Source organism: Podarcis cretensis, assembly GCF_951804945.1.
Source record: "Podarcis cretensis genome assembly, chromosome: 6".
Lineage (NCBI taxonomy): Eukaryota > Metazoa > Chordata > Lepidosauria > Squamata > Lacertidae > Podarcis > Podarcis cretensis.
Window position 1 is genome coordinate 64,966,473 of NC_137175.1, and position 19,903 is coordinate 64,986,375.

A 19,903-nucleotide genomic window follows, 5' to 3' on the forward strand; every position below is an offset into this window, starting at 1 on the left:
TCGCTGGCTTTGAAGGTTGAGGTACCTTAGATTCTTCATGAGTAGGGAAGTAACCTCAAACCCAATGGTCTCTGGATTTAACCTCCCCTTACAAAAGTATGAAGGGACGCGGATGGCACTGTGGGTTAAACCACAGAGCCTAGGACTTGCCGATCAGAAGGTCAATGGTTCGAATCCCCATGATGGGGTGAGCTCCCGTTGCTCGGTCCCTGATCCTGCCAACCTAGCAGTTCGAAAGCACGTCAAAGTGCAAGTAGATAAATAGGTACTGCTCCAGTGGGAAGGTAAATGGTGTTTCCGTGCGCTGCTCTGGTTCACCAGAAGCGGCTTAGTCATGCTGGCCACATGAACTGGAAGCTGTACGCTGGCTCCCTCAGCCAATAAAGCGAGATGAGCGCCGCAACCCCAGAGTCGGTCACGACTGGACCTAATGGTCAGGGGTCCCTTTACCCTTTACCTACAAAAGTATAACACAGAGTGAAACTGGTTAGAAACATCAAGAAGACAAGTCTGAAGCAATGCACCAAGTCAGTCAACTTCAGGCGCCTGATTCTCAGTTATATTGTGTAAAGGCTTCAGGTAACGAAATAGGGAAATTAATAAGTTTCCCTGGAAATAAAAGATCCAAGGCTTGTATAACTTTAAGTGAGCTTTCAGCACTAATTTAATGGACAGCATCCTTCTCACATGCAGTATGATGCGGAGCCACAGGCAGGAACCTCAAGACGGTTGAAGACAAAGCATGTCCCAAACTTGCCAATCTTATGTTGATTCCTAGAAAGGGTGGGCAGTGGATGCGCAAAGCACTCAGCATTCAATCAGAGAGGATCTTGGAAAATTGCTTAATCTAGTTCATAAGCAGTAAGCACTACTTAGCACTGTTCAGGAATGGAGTGAGCCAGCAATGCCCTCTTGTAGGACCCTTTTGTGATTGGGTGGACTGGAGATGTTACCTGTCTGGATGTAAATATGTGGTACCCCGAGCGAGGTGGCACTATTCAATCTCACTTTCTCTACTTTTTATGTGCTAGACCTTACCAAAAGATAAATAGAACTGTGATCCACTAAATCAGCAGCTATGCATGTCCATTAGAACAAATTTGCTGGTTGTTCAACGAGGCTTACCTATCCATAGCGCATAATAAGGACACCATGTGCACATAGTCTTTGGATACACAGTCATCTATTTTTCCTCCCATTGGACACAGGAGGTCTATAGATTTTGGATAACCGTACAAATCAGAAGTCACACTCTCTGTCACCAGAGCTCATACATAAATACAGGCACAAACACATATATTCTACAGGGGCAGGATCTTTTCTTCCCACCTCATAGCCAGGATTTGTGATTTATAATTGTAGGGAGAAAACTGAAGTGGAGACTGTGATGTGTGGGATTTTAATTATACAGAACCCAGAAGTTTATAAGAGATACGCATGGCATATATAGAACGTTGAGAACACTTAACTTTGTAGTGGAGAAATCTAGCTCAAGTGGTGACATTTTAGGCTTTTGTGTTATTATCAACAAAGAAATAGGTGACCTTCACTGCTTCTTTTGTTCTCTCCATATTACTTTGCACATGCTGCTATTTTAATAGGTCTCTTTACATCATCCTCAGTGGCATGAGTCAGAGAGCCCTCTCACTCCCACACGATGCATTGCACCGAGGATTGTTGAACTTCTGGAAAGCTAGTGATATTTACAAAATGGACCATTCCTCACCAATTCCCTAGATATCTTCTGGGAAATCAAATCTCTTCCTAATAACAGCCTGCTTATTATTATTTTCTTTGGTGTATTGTGATACACACACTGCTGAAATGATAAATGTGCTTGGCATATAGTGAAGACTGACTTCTACTTTGGCTGTTCACAGAATCTATCCATTCAAAATACCCAAAATTAAAGTTGATATTTTATATTGGTTGAAAATAGATGTTTACCGCCTTCCATTAAATATTCCCATAATGTCAGTGGAGGCTGCTGTAAAACAAAAAACAAAACAAAGCAACACAAAACCCTATGCCATTCTTCTCGATACTTCTTTGACTCATTTAGATTTTCTTTTCTCATTTATTTTTCCACAGGCTCTTCTGGCATACTGTGCTTTCTTTTATTGGCTTGTGACCTGTTCTTATCTGAATAATGTGGGTCAACACTTTAGGGTGCATATGAGTTTGTCTATGGAAGATGCCACCTTAGGGTGAGGATTGGGACCCCTTGTATCTTCACAGTTAACTAATTCTGTAATGCCACTTGCTTGTCATAAGTAAGCTGAATCTCTAGAAATGCAAGGAGTGGGGCAACCACTGGTGATTTATGAATGCTGCTCTAATTGCAAGACAGAAACTTGAAATTCAAAATTTTTCTTTAAATCCTATCTTATTGGAGCAGGCCTAGCATCAGCACAGGCACTCTGGGGCAGCTGCTAAGGGTCCCATGCCTGAATAGGGCCTGCTATGTTGACACCTGCCTACACTTTGCCTTGTGGCTGCCATTTTGTTTTCTCCACAGTGCCCCTGATGTTGCATTGGACCAGTGTGTATTGTAAGGAAAATGAAGTGATTCCTCTTGGTTACTTCTGAGGAACATTCCTGCTCCTTATAGTATGAAATCACCCCTCACATATCTGCCACACAAGAATATAAATCCTTCACTGAGAATCTTAAGGTGTGCAGCCATATGGAAGGAGGCTCACAAATAATACTTTGTTCTGGATTGAAATGAAACTGTTTCAGCTATGGCTGGAGGAAGAAGTGACTGAGTAGGGCTTTAGGACCTAGTCTTCTTCTTCTTCTTCTTCTTCTTCTTCTTCTTCTTCTTCTTCTTCTTCTTCTTCTTCCTCCTCCTCCTCCTCCTCCTCCTCCTCCTCTTCTGATACTTCCCATTACAGCTAGGTTCCATATCAGCTATGGAGGATGTCTGGTCCATCATGTTTTTGGACTGCTGTTCTGATCTTCCCTGATCACTGGCCATGCCTAGGGCTGATGGAAGTTGAGAATACATTAATATCTGGAGGGCCACAGGTTCTCCACCCCTCTTCTATATAATCTCAAGCTTTAAGTTAGCTCTTCCACTTATACAGTGTGCTGTAGGTATACCTGCAATTCTAAACTTAGCTGCTCAGGGCACCTTCAGAAGGCAGCTTCTAGCTTTGGTTTGGGTGCTTGCATGGCACCAACTTAGCAGGCACTTTCAAACTGTGGGCATCTTGTTTACTCGACACTTTATGACTTTTTCAGCTACGTAGACTGCCCAGCCCCATGCTGGTAGTGGCCCGTGGTATGGAAAAGCCGAGGCAGATGGGAGAGCAACAGGGAACAGAGGCCTGGGACAAGTAAACAGCAGGAGCTGGATGTGTACTTTCAAAATAGCTGTCTGGCTGTACCCTGAGTCTCTACAGAGAGAAAGTAGGGGGGGGGGAAGATACTTTAATAGAAGCAAATAACGCAGCAGGCATGAAGATAAATGGCGTGAATTAGCATACTCTGCTCAGAGAAGTCCACCACATTAACATATCCCCGTTTCACTTGCAAATGAAAAATGACATCAAATTACATTCATTTTCTCTCTGCACATTGTGCTAAGAAGATACTGCTTGCTGGGATGGAATGGGCAGAATCAGTAGTGGGATTTCAAAGTTAGCCCCAATTCTCTTCAAAGCTATGGAGAACTTCAAGCTTCTGAATGCTTAGGCACCACGTTGTAGTGAAAATAAATACCATCCCACTGACTCTTTCAACAGTTGTCTCCCCTATTGTTCATTACCATAAGCTGATGCTGGGGCAGAAACAATTGCTATCATTTTAAATCCCCCTTTCTACGTTGTGCTTGCATATAAACTGAAATAAAAGAAAATAATGTTTGTTACACTAGGGAACTTTTTTTTTATCCCCCCCCCAACATTTATGTTTGAAACCTATTATTATTTGTGTTGTATGAGGTGAGTGGGAAGCAGATAATTAAAAAGAAGTCGACCTCTGTTAGAAAAACATCTTAATAGCTGTCTCTCATGATTAATTCATTGAAACTGGACTCAGGATGAGTAATAGACAATGTCACTTCTTTATCTCTTTCCTCTCATAAGCTGCTGTCTTCTAAGTGAAGGCAGAAAGAAGTCTCTCTCTCTCTCTTTTTATTCTGACAGATGTGGATTCATGTTTTTTTGTGGGGGGTGCGTGGAATGGATAAGAAGCCACCTGTTTGCTTAAGCAAACGGTTGTTTTCCTATAGTACATTTACATTCAGAAAAATGTAGGCAGGGAAAAAGGTAAGTTACTAAGTTATTATGGAATCTGTGAGAAGGGCAGAGCTTTTTTTTCAGCCAGAACTCACTGGAACTCTGTTCCGGCACCTCTCAGGTGGGCGCCATTGTTGTTATAAGAAAACAAGGGAGGAGTTCATTGTTAGTTCCAGCACCTCTTTTTCTAGAAAAATAGCACTGGAGAAGGGCACCATGAGAGGAAAACTAACTTTGGTTCCTTCTAGCACAAGCCCTTAAATTATCAGTTTCTGACTTCTCTTTCTGACAGCAATACATTGCTAGCGCTTAGAGAGCCAGGAAGAACCTTGGCATAGTGAGAGCTGATGTATCTCTGGCCATCATTCTTTAGGGAGTACAGTGTCGTTAAGACAAGGCCATGTGTATTTTACCTTGGCTGTATTCAGAGAATACATAATTCTGTATTTGAATAACACAATATTCAGGACACCAAAAAGATTGCCATGTTAATGGTCAAATGCATGTTTACCAGTTAACATTTTATTTATACATCATGAGTGGTTATTGTGTAATGAAGCCTTGGCTATTCCTCAGAAGTGTAACCGGCACTGCAAATATAATATATGGTACTGTAATTGGCATAAAAAGGGCTTGCACTTTGAGTTTTAGCATGGTTCCATTAGATGTGGACACTTCCTTAACTGCTAAGCCATCTCATCCATGCTTGCAAGTGGCTAGAAGAGTGTTTAAATATTACACCAGCTTTCACGTCTAAGTACCGGCTGCTTTAAAGACTTTTCATTTATAACCAGCCTATTTACATGACCAGTCCCAATAAAAGTAGTGAGGAATGTACTCACAGGACTAAAGATTACTCATCTGAATACGGACATATTGCTAAAGAACTAAATTTATAATTCTGGGGTAGCCAATGTAGTGCCCTCCAAATGTTGTTGACTACAACTCCCATCAGCTCCAGCAAGCATGGCTGATGGGCAAGGATGATAGGAGTTGTAGTCCAGAAATATCTGGTGGGTTCTACATTGGCTACCCTTGGCAAAGTTAATCCTCACCGTATCTGCTTCTAGGGCTCCTGCAAGGAGATAGAGGCTGCCATCAAATACACACTTACAGTACTTGGAAGTGACTCCCATGGAGCTCAGTTGGACCTACTGCAGAGCAGAGATGCAGAGGTCAAGCTGTAATGTGAATTTATCTAATCCCACTTTAAAGCTGTCTACACTGGACAACCATTGCCACTTCTTGTGGAAGAAAAATGCGTTGATCAGCTAGGCACTATGTGCAAAGAAATTCTTCCTCTTGTTGGTCCTGAATTTTCTACCCTTCAGCTTCCTTGGATGAAGTTCTAGCATGATGAAAGATGAATAAAAACTCATCTGTTTGTTTTCATACTATGCATCATTCTGTGCATACCTCTATCATGCCTCACCCTTTTTCTGAACTAAATAGCCCCAAATGTCGTAACCTTTACTCAGAGTTGTTCCAGCACCCTGATCATTTTGATTGTCTTCTTCTGCACCTCTGCAATATCCTTTTTCGAGGAGGAACTGAATTTCAATCCAGTTTAACATGGGTCAGGGCTTTTCCTGCTCTACCAGACATGCTTTTATGTATTTGTATCTAGATGTAGGTTGCCACCTTATATGGCATCCAATCATTAATCTACCTAGCTCAGCCCTAGACTTTCCTAACCTGGTGCTCTCCAGATGTTTTGGCCTACAATTTCCAACACCCCTAATTATTGACAGTGTTGGCTTGTGCAGATGACAGCTGGAGACCAACAACATTTGGAGGTCCCTTGGTTGTGGATCAGCAGCTGATCTCCAGGGTTTCCTACCAAAGTCATTTCCAGCTCTATTTGAAGTTTCCAGGGCTTGCATCTTGGACCTCTGCATGCAAAACATGTTCTCTGCCACTGAGCTCTTCCCATGTGTGAACTGCATTATTAGCCAAGCATACTTCTGCAAATAATTTAATGAGCTTGAAGACATCCATCCCTTCCTACTGTGAACTAGTGAGGTTAGCAACCTTTCAGGTTAGAGTCTTTACTTGCTGGTGCTGGGTTAGTGATCCCTCGAGGAAAGAATCAGCTCAGTGAGATAATATGAGCAGGCCAAGGAGGCCTCTGCCTCCTAGCAGAATTGCCGGATCACAGTAATTACTGTGGCAGAATTTACCCTTCTATGCAAACTTTAAAGGCCCTGGAGCCAATCCAGAGCACTATAAAATAATAATGGTGCAGTTTTCTCCCTCCATAGGGTCAACCTCCATGGATGCTTTGTAATGCAGCATCACTTTTAACTCAACCACCTAGGCCTTAGGCTACTTAGTAAAATCAAATGCAAACAACCTTTTATTGCTGTTTCCAAATTACTGTAGACGTTTAACTTGATGCTGCTGAGTGAATTCCAGTCACAGTAAGTAGTTTTAGCATTCCATATAACAACCGGTGGGCTTCTTAGCATTCTACTAAGGAAAGGAAACAAGTGCAGTATTCCACGTTGGGAAAACGGTCTAACCGGGATTGCAAGCTGTGGGCTACTGTTCTGATAATACTCCACAGTATCTATATGCGGGCCCCCATATTCACATGCAGAATTGCTCCTGGGGATAAGGACAGCAGCATTTTTAGTTTGCCATGTCCAAGACAATTTGTGACCTACAGTGGAATGGAGCTGTGCCTGGTAGGATGAGGGAAGGGGAGAGAAACTGGGCAAGATTGCAAACTGCAACTGTCTGCTGGACTTGGAGAGTCTTGTCCCTCTTGCCAGTGGTAGATATTGGGCTTTACAGTTTCAGTGGTGCCCTGTGCAATGCCAAAATCTAGTGCTCCCTGCCTCTTGCCTTCCATTGTTCGCTATTGCTGCAGCGCCCCCTGTGGCGCCCTTTTGGCTCAGTGCCCAGTGCAGGCAAACCGGTTGCACTCCCATAAATCCGCCTCTGCTCTGGCTGGCTTTATGCAGTAAGACAGACTTAGAAGGGGGGCGGGGGCAGACCTAGAGGAAGACTACTTCCCTCTTCGTCTTTTTTATGCAGCTCATTGTTGTCAGAGCACAATGGGCAGGTGTAGTAGCAGCAAACGTGGTGTAGTAGTGAGGGTGTCAGACTAGGACCTGGGAGACCAGGGTTCAAATCCCCACTCAGCCATGTCCCAGGAAGTGGTGGGCTCACCTTCTCTGGAAGCATTTAAGCAGATGCTGGATAGCCTTCTCTCAGGTATGTTGCTGCCTCCTGCATTGCAGAACCTGCATTCAGCAGATCACAATAGATCAGGGGTAGGCGACATGGGGCCCTTCAGATATTGTTAAACTACATCTCCCATTAGGCTCACCAAAGGTGAGGTGTGATGGGAGTTGTAGTCCAGCAACATTGGAGGGGGCACTACATTGGCTACCGTAGACTAGGTGCTCTCCAATGTCTCTTGCAGCTCTCTGATTTAATGAAACTTGACTATTCGATAGCTAGGCTGTGAGGATAAAAGAGTGCAAACCATCCAGCCATTTTTGAGAGTATATGAGTGGAACTATGTACTATGTTCCAGGTGAAGAAACGGCATACATTTACATAATGGCATTTCAGTCGTTTGATTCTATTTTCCACCCCATTGCATCATGGACTTTTGTTTGTTGCTTTTATCCACTGTAGCTCAAATTCTTTACAAAGCTGTCCCCCGTGATGTCCAGCCATGTGCACTAAGCCCCGGCTTAGCCTTCCGTCTTGTGAACACATTCTTGCATTATTTATATACTTTGCAATGCAAATGGGAGAGCTGCCTAAGCACGTGAAAACCCATCCGCTCCAAATCTGCCTTTCGTCACCTTTCTTTGCTCATTCCTATTGGGAGGCAGTAAACCTGGCCGCTTAAATAACTGCAGAGAGTTGCTCTTCTCTTCTCTTTTCCGCGTTATGTATTTCCTCATTGGACAGATGCTGATGGCAGGAACACAGTTCTGCCAGTACAGTATGATGGGTCACAAGGCAGTAGTTGGCCGTTGATTTATGGAGTCTTTTCTCAGATGGCAGAAAGAATAAGTACGGTGGGTAAAGTCACAAAGCTTTTAAGTCTTTGCTGCTGGTAGCATTTGTTGCAAGAAGAGTGTGTGTGTGTGTGTGTGTGTGTGTGTGTGTGTGTGTATAGACATGTGTACCTGGCAACTGGAGGAATTACATGTCTCAGAAAAAATATCTGCATGAGGTCATTTCCCTTCAGAATGACAATTATCTAGGGCAGGGATAGAGAATCTGTAGCTCACTGGATGTTGCTGGATTAAAACACCAAGGGTCACTAACCTTGGATTTGCAGGCTGGGGCTGATGGGAGTTGGAGTCCAACAACGTCTGGACGGCCACCCCCTGCTTGGGATGTTTGAAAAGAGCTTTTCATAAGCTTTTAGGAGGAGAAGCATCCACTCATTTATGTGGGGCATGTGGTCCATGGCTTAGGAAAGGAAACAGAACCAGGACATGGTCAAGAAGTAGTAGCTGATAAGTTCCTCTTGCTAGGTGGTCTGGGAATAGACTGTACCTGGAAGGGAGCCAGCATGGTATAGTGGTTAGAGTGTTGGACTAGGACATTGGAGAGCAGGGTTCGAATCCCACTCAGCCATGAAGCTCATCGGGGAACCTTGGACCAGTCACCAACTTGCAGCCCAACCTACTTCCTGCCCGGAAACCTATGTCCCCACTGTGAAAGGATGTGTGGATCCAGAATTGGCCTCCGCAGTCACCAACGGACACACCATTAAGACTGTGCTCATGGAAGACAATCTGACTGGGCTATGAGTGATTGCCAAAGAAGAAGAAGAAGAATGTGGAGAGAGGGAGAACCTTGTATTCCACCCTCAGTTCTTGGAGGAAAAGTGGGATATTTTGTTAATCTCTTTGGGATTCTTTGTGGGAAGTGATTGATAAAGGACATTATTAATAATAATTTCATATCAATGTCATAATAAAATAAAATATGGCAATCTTGCCTTTGGTCACCACTGGGGAAAGGAGCCCAATCTGTTATTCTGGAGGTTAATGTAGGCAGCAGGTTTCTTGAACACAATAAAAGGGTAATGTATAAATGAGCCTCAAATAGCCAAACAGAATAATTTGCATTTTAACATTGAGTCTCGGGGGAGGAAAGACCTTGGCCAAGGTTGGGATGAAATCCCTTCCCCTCATGAAACTGTCGTCCCATTGCAAAAACAGGGTCCCATTTTCTGCTGCTTTCCTGGGTGAAATAACGTTTTGGAAGGGGGTTGTTGCTTATATTGAGCCTTGCCAGGAAGTATGGCCCACAGGAAACTGTGGAGACAGCTGTGAACTGCCCCTTGGTTCCCATACTTCCCATAATGCCTTGGGAGTGTCGCGGTAATGTGGCATCACTCCCAAGGCATTCCTGCAAGTGTGGCAGGTGAGAATTTGTCCAGAGAAAGACTTACATTGCTGTGAGTGGTGTGTTGTTGTTTTTTAAAGTTTATACAGCAAGAAAAAATGTTAAACCTTTGTCCCTGACCATTGCCATATTCCAAGGCTATTCAGAATTAAGCTGGTTCAGTTCAGCATTTCAGAGTTCTGAATTCAAATAAATTTGACCTTCAACCAAACTGGGCATTTAATTACTTAATTAATTATCCTGCCCTTCCTCCCAAAGGAGCCCATGACTACAAGCACACTCATAATAAAACTATTTTTAAAAGAAATGGTCCCTCCACAAAAAAAAGCATTCTAAAAACAGTATTACTTAAAAACATTCTCTCATCTAGTGATCTCTAGGTTACCAGGAACAGTGTATTTCAGCTATGAAATGCCTGGGTGAACAGGAATATTTTCAAATTCCTCCAGAAAGTCACTAATGAGAAAAACAGATGCATGTTAGCAGCGAGAGCATGTACACTTTCCTAAGAAATATAAAAGCAGAGTCATACGTAAAAGTATTGTCAACAGACTTTATTCTTGAGTATTATGAGAAGATCACATACCTTCAGAATGCAGTATGAGCAAAAAGTTACATGGCTGCATTCCTGTTAGGTTCATTTGTTCATCGGAGTTAGCCCCCCCTTCTTTTACACCAATGAAAAATACATTATGTCCCCCCCCCACCCCATAGAGATCATAGAGATCTCCAGTCTAGCTGCTAATGCTTAGCATTTCCAATGCTAATCCTCCAATGCTTAGAGAGCTGCAGTTTGCCTAATAAATAGTATGTGACTAAGGGCACTTGTTGATTGAGCATTCTTCTTGATATGTTTGCACAAAGTTTGCAGGAAGGCTAGATGTTGGCGGTTCATTGGGCATGTGTCCTGATTTGTTTGCGGATAGGTTCTAGGACATAGCTTCAAGCGGTTGTAATTTCACCTTTCCCAATCACTTCCCTAACTGCAAACCGTCCAATTTGGAGGTGGTGGGGATGGCTCTGTTGCACAAGAGTGCCAAATCAGCTTTATTTGTGCAACCTAAATTTGCTGGTATTTGATTGAATCTCACCTGAAGTCCCACCAGTCTGGAAGTGCCCTGTGACTTTGTAAGAATAATAATCCTCCTTGTCTAAGGTTACCAGAAGCCCCCATTTCCCGAGGACGGTCCCCAGATTTACAAATCAGTCCCCTGACAAAATCCTGTCATTCCTACTGAAGTTGAAAAGTGTCCCTGGATTCATTGAAAAATATCTAGTAACCTTATCCTTGTCAGAAATGCCTGGAAGTTCTAAATATGGATCATATCTTAGTAACAAACAAATTCATAGAGGACAGGCCTTTCTGGTCAAATGATGCTAGGTGACGACGACAAACAATTGGGGAGGCTCTGCTTCTGAGTTTTGCGAAGGCACTTGGCTGGCAAGGAAACAGAATACTGAACTAACTGCACCTTTGGCCCAATCCATTAGGGTCCTGCTTAGGTTATTAATCCAGGATTGGGGAACCTGTGGTCCTCCAGATGTTGTTTGACTCCATCTCCCATCATCCCTGATCACTGGACATTCTGGCTGAGGGTGATGAGAGTTGGAGTCTGTCCACGCCTCAAAGGCTTTAGGGCTCCCCATCCATGTTACAATGAAACATTATGAAAAATGTTTTGGAGTGAACTCTGGAGTAAATCTGAGTACCTGCAGTTCAGTTTATAGTGTTAAACTGCAACCTATCATATACCCCATGCTACTGATTACACCCCAAAGAGCAGAAATGTGAATGCTAAGTTAGTTTTTCAAAAGACTCGACTTTCACAACCGTCTCAGGATAATATTAATCTGTACAGAGAAAAGAGATGAAAATGAAACCCGCCTGGAGGGAACAACACATCTTCAGCCATTATTGCCAAATCAATTCCTACTGTTGCTTAATCATGAGTAATCAGAAACCAAATACTTCAGCAATCTCTTCACAAGCGTGGAAAAATCGGAGAGCTTGAAATGAAAAAAAGCTGATGACAAACACTCACTGAAGGAAGCTGCTGTTAATAAATGGGAAGAGGCGGGAGGACATCAACAATGGGGAGAAGGAATGTGATTCAATAGCACACCCAAGGGGCAGAACCAAATTGACTCACAAAGTATTATGAAGATCCAGCAAGGGGCAAAAATTTTCATCAGAAGCAATTGTAGACGGTGCTGCATGAATGGGAGAATTAGACTTGGAGATATACAGAGCAGAAGAATCAAAGCTGCATCTTTGATTCCTTGCACATCTTTCTGCAGAAAAGGCAAGGCAGCTAAGCTCCAGCGCATGTAGTTGGATGAGTATGCAGATGAGAACTGTTTCACACCAATTAGTCATATCTCCCAGCCCACAATAAGGTCTGAGGCAGGAGGGAGGAGGAAGCGTTCAGACAGTCTATGGAGGGGTGACACTTGCTGCTGTGATGTGAGCACAGCAGAGACGGTGACAGCAATGGCTTGTGCTAATCTGCACCTTGATAGGCCTGCACAGCTATCAACCACAGCAAACTTCAAGCATACAGTACAACTACCAAGATGGACCAAGGTGAAAGGTTAAAGTTATTGTGACTTTTTTTTTTGTATTGGATCAGATTGTTATTACATGTGTGATCTTTGCTGTCTTACTTTGTTGTTTCTTCAGCTTGTAAACTGCCTTGTGTATAGTAATACAGAAAGGTGGTATACAAATGAAAAGCAAAATGAAAAATGAAAGGAATGAAAAGTTCGAGTCTGTGGCTCTGTGCATAGGCTTCGTCGAGATTTCACTGGCTGCTACATGAGACCCTGGTGTCTTGGATGATTAGATTAGAAGAAAACATGAGGCTATCAGAATAATGAAATGTTAAGGAATGCAGAGAAGACAATAGTCACTGCCCCTAAAAAATAAAAAGTGGAATCACTTTTATTGAACAGTTTTGGAAAACAAGCACTGGGATGTGTCAGGCTGTACATCAGGACTCTGCACAGTTCCTCCTAATCTGGACCTCTGATCTAGGGCCTTGGATCAGTTTGGGGGACACCCGACTGGAATCCAGCCCCAAAATGAAGGAAGGCACTTGTAAAGAAGCACCCTGCAGCTGGCAGGATTGAATACCCTGCACACCAGCTGGTGAGGAGAGGATGTTTCAGTCCTGCTGAGATGTGCTTCCACAGCAGACTCCCTGCAGGGTAAGGGGCTGGGGCTGCCTGTCTCCTCCTCTTCCTATCCCATGCATGACAGCTCTAGATTGTGCTGAGGGCAAAACAAGGATCTTTTCAACTGATTTGGGCAAAGCATAGAGGTCCTGAAATTAGCCCTGTTTGGGCTTTGGCGATAACTTAGGTGAATAATTTCTGAAGAAGTAAGAATTCTTGCTACACTTCTTCCCCAGATATATTAATCCAAAGCCAGCATCTTACATAGGTTCACCTATGTAAGTAATGGGATTGATATAAAAGATGGGAAAGTCCATCCTGCTGATGAATAGAAGAGGTTTAAAAGCGTCCTTTCTCATGCTCTCTCTGCTTGCTGTTCCTCCAGCTCTGCTTCACATGCTTCCATGCAGCTGAAGGCCACAGGATGCTGGCCTACAGCCCTGGATGGGTAACTCTGAACTTTATTCCAAAATGCTAATAAGCTGGGGAACTTAGAAATTCTGTTTCACCAACTCGATCGGCTGGAGGAAGTTAGAAGGAGGCCAAATCATCAATTAGCATAGGAAGTAACAAACGCTGAGTGCTTTGTCAAGGCACCTGCGTCGCTATTCTTATGCCAGCTTCAAACTATATTTTCTATTGATGTATTACATTGCTTTGCATTTTTTCATATTCACAGCCAAGTGGCTATTTAAAGCTCTGTGCCAGACCAAGAAATAAACAAGTAACCAAGAACCGAACGGCATGCAACGTTAGTTACATGCAAGCCATGAATATTTTGAAGTTGTGAGAACTCAATCCAGAACATGCTCTTTTTAGCATGCATTGGGGGCCATGCTAAATATCATCGCCTCTTTACTGCTTTTTGCCCCTAAAAGTGTTTGCTACAAACAGCACACAGGGAGGTGTTTGTAGACTACTGGCCCATCTAGGTCTGTACTGTCTACACTCCAGGGTTTCAGAGTGGAATCCCCAGTAATTCTGCACATTCTCCAGTCATTATGCAGTGTTTACATAACATTTCCATCAAACAGGCGTCTCATTCCATAAGCCCAGCATGATTATCTTTATTGAGGAAACTTCATGGGTGCCATTGATTGTCTTGATTTTGCATGCCAGACAATTGCAATACCTTAACACCGAAATGCACATTCTCCCTAGTGGCACGAATTCCTCAAAATACAAAGTTCTTCTGGAATATACACTTACTGGGGTCGATAGGACCTGGGGTCTTCTCAATATCTGGAGGACAGCAATTTGCTGAAAGCTGGTATGTATAAAGTAAAATGAAGCAGACACCTCTTTTCACCTAGGTTGCAGTAGCCTGGGCTGGTAATAGTAAATATTCTGAATCTTGGAAATGCATTTTGAATTTCTAAGGGCAAAGTGGTAATTGGCATGCTGAAGGGAGATGTAAAAATAATTGCTTGATAATGCCTGAAAAGACATTCTCTGTATAGAGCAGTTGCAGAGTGACAGCGGAAGGTCTCCAAGCAACATTGCTGAGTGCATTCCAAGAACAATCGGCCATTATTTAAAAAAAGCATGCTCTCAGGGCAGGCTTAGCTCTCAAATCAAGCATTTAAAATGTTTTCCAGCTTCTCCACAGCCTTGCTCTATGGCACTGCTACCAGATGCACCCCCAAGCATGGCACAGCTAAGAAGAGCCCCGTTGAATCAGGCCAGCCCATCCAGCAACCAGTTTCACACAGCGGCTAGCAAGGGAGCCTTAAGGTGAGCTCTGTGTCATGGAGAAAATTCCAGAAGTATTCAGCTTCCCTCACCATCCCCTGTTTTGTATTCCAACAGTCTCATTTTTGCCTGACGCTTTATTTATTTATTTAGGGTTTGGGTTTTTTATATATATATATTAAAAAAGAGGATTAAGTTGATAGGTCATTTGCTCCTTCACACACACACACACACACACACACACACACACACACACACACACACTATATGTTTCATATATGTTCTGGCTACTGGTCAACCCCATTGGTCTTCATCTCATCTACAGCAGAGTCCAGTGAATGAGAGGAGGAAGACGAAGAGGAAGACTAAGAGCCTTATTCAATTTTGCTTATACACGTAATGGTCAGTGACATAATGCCCGCCTGTGTTGTGAGTTAACCTGTATGTGCTGCCAACCTCTGGCGCGGCATTTACTCTCAGTTTCTCTCTCTTTTTTCCCCAGTCTTAAAGTCAGCGCTCCACATTTTCACACCAGTTTGTGATTTAAAAACAAACAAACAGCCACAAGCATTCATGAAAATTCAGCAACATTTTAATCAAATGTCTCTTAATATACATGTTCTTGTTTTTAATTTTGCCTAATATACCCATTTTTGGAAGCAAAAATTATATGATCCATTTTTATATGATGTTTTCTCTAGCAAATGCATTGTTATAAGCACCCCATCCTGTCTTTCAAATGCACACTTCACATAATTCAGGGCAGAAAAGTAATTACCTGATGCCAATCAGTCATGAAACCATGTTATATTTTTGGAGTTTTTTTCTTGTTTTAAAAAAGTTTATATGCTTTAAAAAAATGTAATATGGACCATTAAGCATCTCCCAAGAAGATCTTTTCCAGGCGTATATATCATTTGTTTCAGTCAAAACTATTTTTCATTTTGCCATTTCTGAATACATTTCGTATAATATACTACACAAAGATATGAGTGGGAAAGATCCATAGCCTATGTGTACCAATGATGCATGGAAACTATTAAGCCCTCTCAGGAGTGAACAGAAATATCATCAGTATCCTTCAGTGTGAGAAATTGGATTTACTTTACTCCCTAGGTAGCACTGGGCGTGACGTCTACAAGGCAGCTGCATCCAGATATGGTGCATGGGAATAGGTGTAGTAATTCATTCAACATCATGTTCGTAAGATGGAATCTGTTACTTGAAAACACCACGCTCTAGACTGTCAAACTAAAGGCAGGTGGCGGGGATAAGAAATCATATCACACCTAGCTTTTGGGATCAGGTCTGCCGGGAACCTTTAGTGTTGTCTCCAACTAAGTTTCCAACTCAGAATAGACCCATCGAAATAAATGTCCCTAACTTGGTCCTGTTTATAATTTCAGTAGGTCTACTCTTGAGTAGGACTAGCATTGGATAAAACCCACCCTTAGCTGCCCAGTAGGTCCTACACCTTACTTCTAAGTGGGTGGGATTCAGGCTGTTCCTGTTCAGCAGGCAGAAAGCATTCTTGCACACCTAGAGGGACATGACTTTCTTGTTACACTTGACATATTACAAGAGTGATTCCTTGTACTGAGAACAGATTGTAGAAGTGAGCCCTTAATGAGCGCCGGAACAAAGTGATACTGGGCATTCAAGCATGCCCAGTCCTTGGGCTAGCAGTGCTGGGTGAATCTTCAAGGATCATCTTGTCCAGGCCTTTGTATGTCAAATTACTGTAGACAGGTTTCCAAGGCCCAGGTTTCAAGACAGCTCTGGCCTTCTTCAAACTAACCATTTCATAGGAGATGCAGGCAAATGCCACCCATCTCTTTGGCATCTTGGGGCTCATCCACCCTTCCGACTTCTAGGCACGGGTCTGAGACGTTCTTCTTTCGTCCCGCTGCTTTTCCTGGGAAAACCTGCTGTTTACTGCTGAATCGGAACAAACGTCCACCAGGTTTTCTGCAGATGGACATTTGTTTCAATTCAGCAGTAAACCTCGGGCAAAGTGGCAGGACAAAAGAAAAATCTCCAGGACCTGGAAAGCCATGGAACAAAGGGAAGAAATTGCGGGACAAAGGGAAATGTCCCCAATTTAATCTCCAGCCGATCTTGATCTCCTCCTTTGACCTCCATCTGACTAAATGGACATGGCATCCTTTTGGCCTGCTTGTTATGTGCACACTAGTCAGTTGTGCCAAATGCAGTTTTGGGTAGCTGGGTTACAAAACCTGTCTCCTCTTCACGTTACCAGCACTAGTTCTGTTACTGTTAGTCTGTTGATCTAAATGCAGATTAAAACGTAAATCGGTTTAAATTATGAGACTTAAAGAAAGAGGCAGAGAGGGAAGGTTTTTAACCACCACCACCAGCAGTAGCACCAAATTTTGCATTTCTTTAAAAAAAAAAAAAAGGTTTCAGCCCAAAGGTGTTCTTACACGATTCCCCTGATTTCACTAAGGATTTTGCTCCAAGTTTAGGCTCCCAAAACGTGTGCCACACCACTCCAAACAGTTCCCAACTCTCAGAAGCAGCACTGGGGGACATGTATGTGATAGAGACCTGCGGGAGGAAGGTCTGTTACCATAGGGTAGTTTTGTGTGATTTTTGGTTGCAATTCCTTGCATTGTATATTATTTGTGGTTTTTTGTGTGCAATGCTTTAGGCATGGCTCACCACGGAAAAGCAACAAGCTAAGTTCTTTGGACACATGAAAGTGCTATACAAATGCTTCTTTTCCCCATTATCATCTTCACCATCATTATATAATAATGTAGCTAATTTTGCACAGGTGAAAAGCATTTGGCTCTTTCCCCGCCGGCCTGTTTGTATGCCCTTTCCTGTCCCCCACTTCAAATCAGGCAAGGTTGTGCAGGTAGAATAAAATTGAAGGAGACACAAAGACCATTAGAATCACTGAAGAGCACCTGTCCCCCCTTTTCCCTATCCAATCTATTTTTTAAAATCCTATGTGCAAGGATAGTTGAGCTTCCCCCCCTTTAAGAGCTGCATCTCCTTGCTGCAAAGTTGCCCTTTTAAGGAGGATTTCATTGACTGCTCTCTAATTTGTATTTTTATGGTTTTATTTCACATGGTAGTTGTGGAGTTTCAGTGAATCGCTGCTGAACCTGGATCAATGGAAGCTGCAGTGCTAATCGATGTCTCAAAGCAAATACCTTTCTGAAGCAGAACAATTCCACGCAAGCCTTGTTTACTACTCCCAAGAAGGTTAATCATTCTGCAGGGATTCAGCTCATCAATCCCCCTGCCGAAGCAAACTGACCCCTGCAGACATCAGCAAAGCACTCATTGAAATAAATCTCTGCAATCCCTGAGCCTGATTCTGTCCTCCTCACTTACCCAGTGATCCTAAATACATCTGATGGAAGGCCGTCTCATTGATTCCAATGGATTTTTACCTCCAAGTAAGTGTGCTAAGGAGCGCATCTTTAGTCTGTGTTTTCAAAGACATAACTCTATTGTCTTTATTACAAAACACTTGACCTTCACATAATGCAGACCACATGTCAAAAGTAATTTGATTCAATAAAAGATCCCAGTGACGGATGAGTTATTTACTGGCTTTATTCTCTTGAATGTATTTTCTGGTGACTTCAGGGTAGCTTGCTTTTTTCGGCAATGCTTGCTCTGCCTTTGACTTGCCCTGAGAAAAGAGACATATGAAGGTTTATGAAAGTTTGATGCCGGAAATTTACTCTTCCCTTCCCTTGAAATATTATGAATTTAATCAAATGTTGCCTGTAGGTTGTTTATTGTACTTTTGTTACCGTGCCCTGCATCCAGCAAGTTGAACTTTATAGGAATATTGCCAAGGGTAAAGACTGATGGCTTTATAATATGTTTTTAAGTTATCATGCCGGCGTTGGATTTTGTGCTGTATCTTCTGCATATTTACCGCAGGAGTTAAGACTGCATCCTAAAACTCTCTCTAGAATAAGAAGGGACCACACATCTCTAGCCAGCAAGTAGATGGTGACTTGGAAAAGCAGGTAAAGGATGGCATGCAAAGGCTCCGTTATCAATCCCCTCCCCAAAGTAAAATGCCACTATGTCCCATGGATGTACAGTGCCAACAAGGATAGGACATAGGGCATTCCACAAAAGGCTGAATGTGGTCAGAGGTCTAGAAACTGCCAATCCTTGTCTTTCATGCTGCCACAATCCACAGATATCATTTTGCTGTGCCATAAGGGAAACAAACAAACAAACAATCAGCACTAGAATTCTTCTACTGTTTTCCTGTGGAACTGCCAGGTTTGCAAGTGCCATATAATATTTATTACACACATGCAAGAAACTGAGGGTTTAGTACAGCAGCACCTTTTCTGTGTTATTCATTGAATCCCATTTTATGCTTGCTGGAAACTCTTTTATTTAGGCAAGTCTACTCAGACATGTAATTTTATTATGTGCATTTGTTGTTTAAAACTAATGATTAAACTATGTTTTGATCATTTCATTATGTCTACTTGTTTTCAAAGTCTCTTGATTTTATCGGCATTTTCTCATGAGTATTTTATATTATTTTATGCAAACTGCTGACAAGGGTTTTGTTATTTATTAAGTAGGCTATAAATGCTGTCCATAAATAAAAATCATGACAGTTCTAGTGCTATTGCTGCATCCCTGCAGGCCTGAACTGTTCTGCTCTTGGTAGACTTCTTGTTGAGTGAGAGATTTGGAGAGATGTTGGGAAATTATCAGATCCTGCTCTCTTCCTCCCTCCCCCCTCTCTTAAACAATTTTTATTAGTTTTTAAACTAAAATAACCATTAAACACGTATGCAGTTGTACAGCCAATGGTGTTTGCTTTATCCATTGTCTCTAGACGTAAACTTACACATTCAACATTTCTTTCTCTCTCTTGCGTGGTAGATGATTTCGTCTACATGGACTCCACCATAACCAGCAACCTCTCCATCAACACTGAACTGGACAAGAGTACAGTGGTACCTCGGGTTAAGTACTTAATTCGTTCCGGAGGTCCGTTCTTAACCTGAAACTGTTCTTAACCTGAAGCACCACTTTCTCTAATGGGGTCTCCTGCTGCTGCTGCGCTGCTGGAGCACAATTTCTGTTCTCATCCTGAAGCAAAGTTCTTAACCCAAGGTAATATTTCTGGGTTAGCGGAGTCTGTAACCTGAAGCGTATGTAACCCGAGGTACCACTGTATTGGCATGGCTGCTACAGCAATGGCTCGTCTCTCCAGAAGTGTACGGAAGAATGTGATGCTAATGACCAATACAAACATGAAAGTCTACCAGGCCAGTGTGTTGAGAACACTACTTTATGGTAGTGAGACATGGACAACTTACACTCACCAGGAGCGATGCCTCTGGTTGCCTTCCACATGCTCTGCGTCAGGAAGATTTTGGGTATCA

General features: G+C 42.7%; 1 long non-coding RNA gene across 1 annotated transcript in view; it reads left to right on the forward strand.

The window, feature by feature from the left end:
• LOC307219333 overlaps positions 1 to 18,876 on the forward strand; it is a 32,762-nt gene extending 13,886 nt beyond the window's left edge. Inside the window, exons 2-4 of the long non-coding RNA XR_013840373.1 lie at positions 14,402 to 14,537; positions 16,982 to 17,076; positions 17,600 to 18,876. This is a non-coding gene — a long non-coding RNA (uncharacterized lncRNA). The remainder of the gene's footprint in view (positions 1 to 14,401; positions 14,538 to 16,981; positions 17,077 to 17,599) is intronic.
• Positions 18,877 to 19,903: the final 1,027 nt, after the last annotated feature.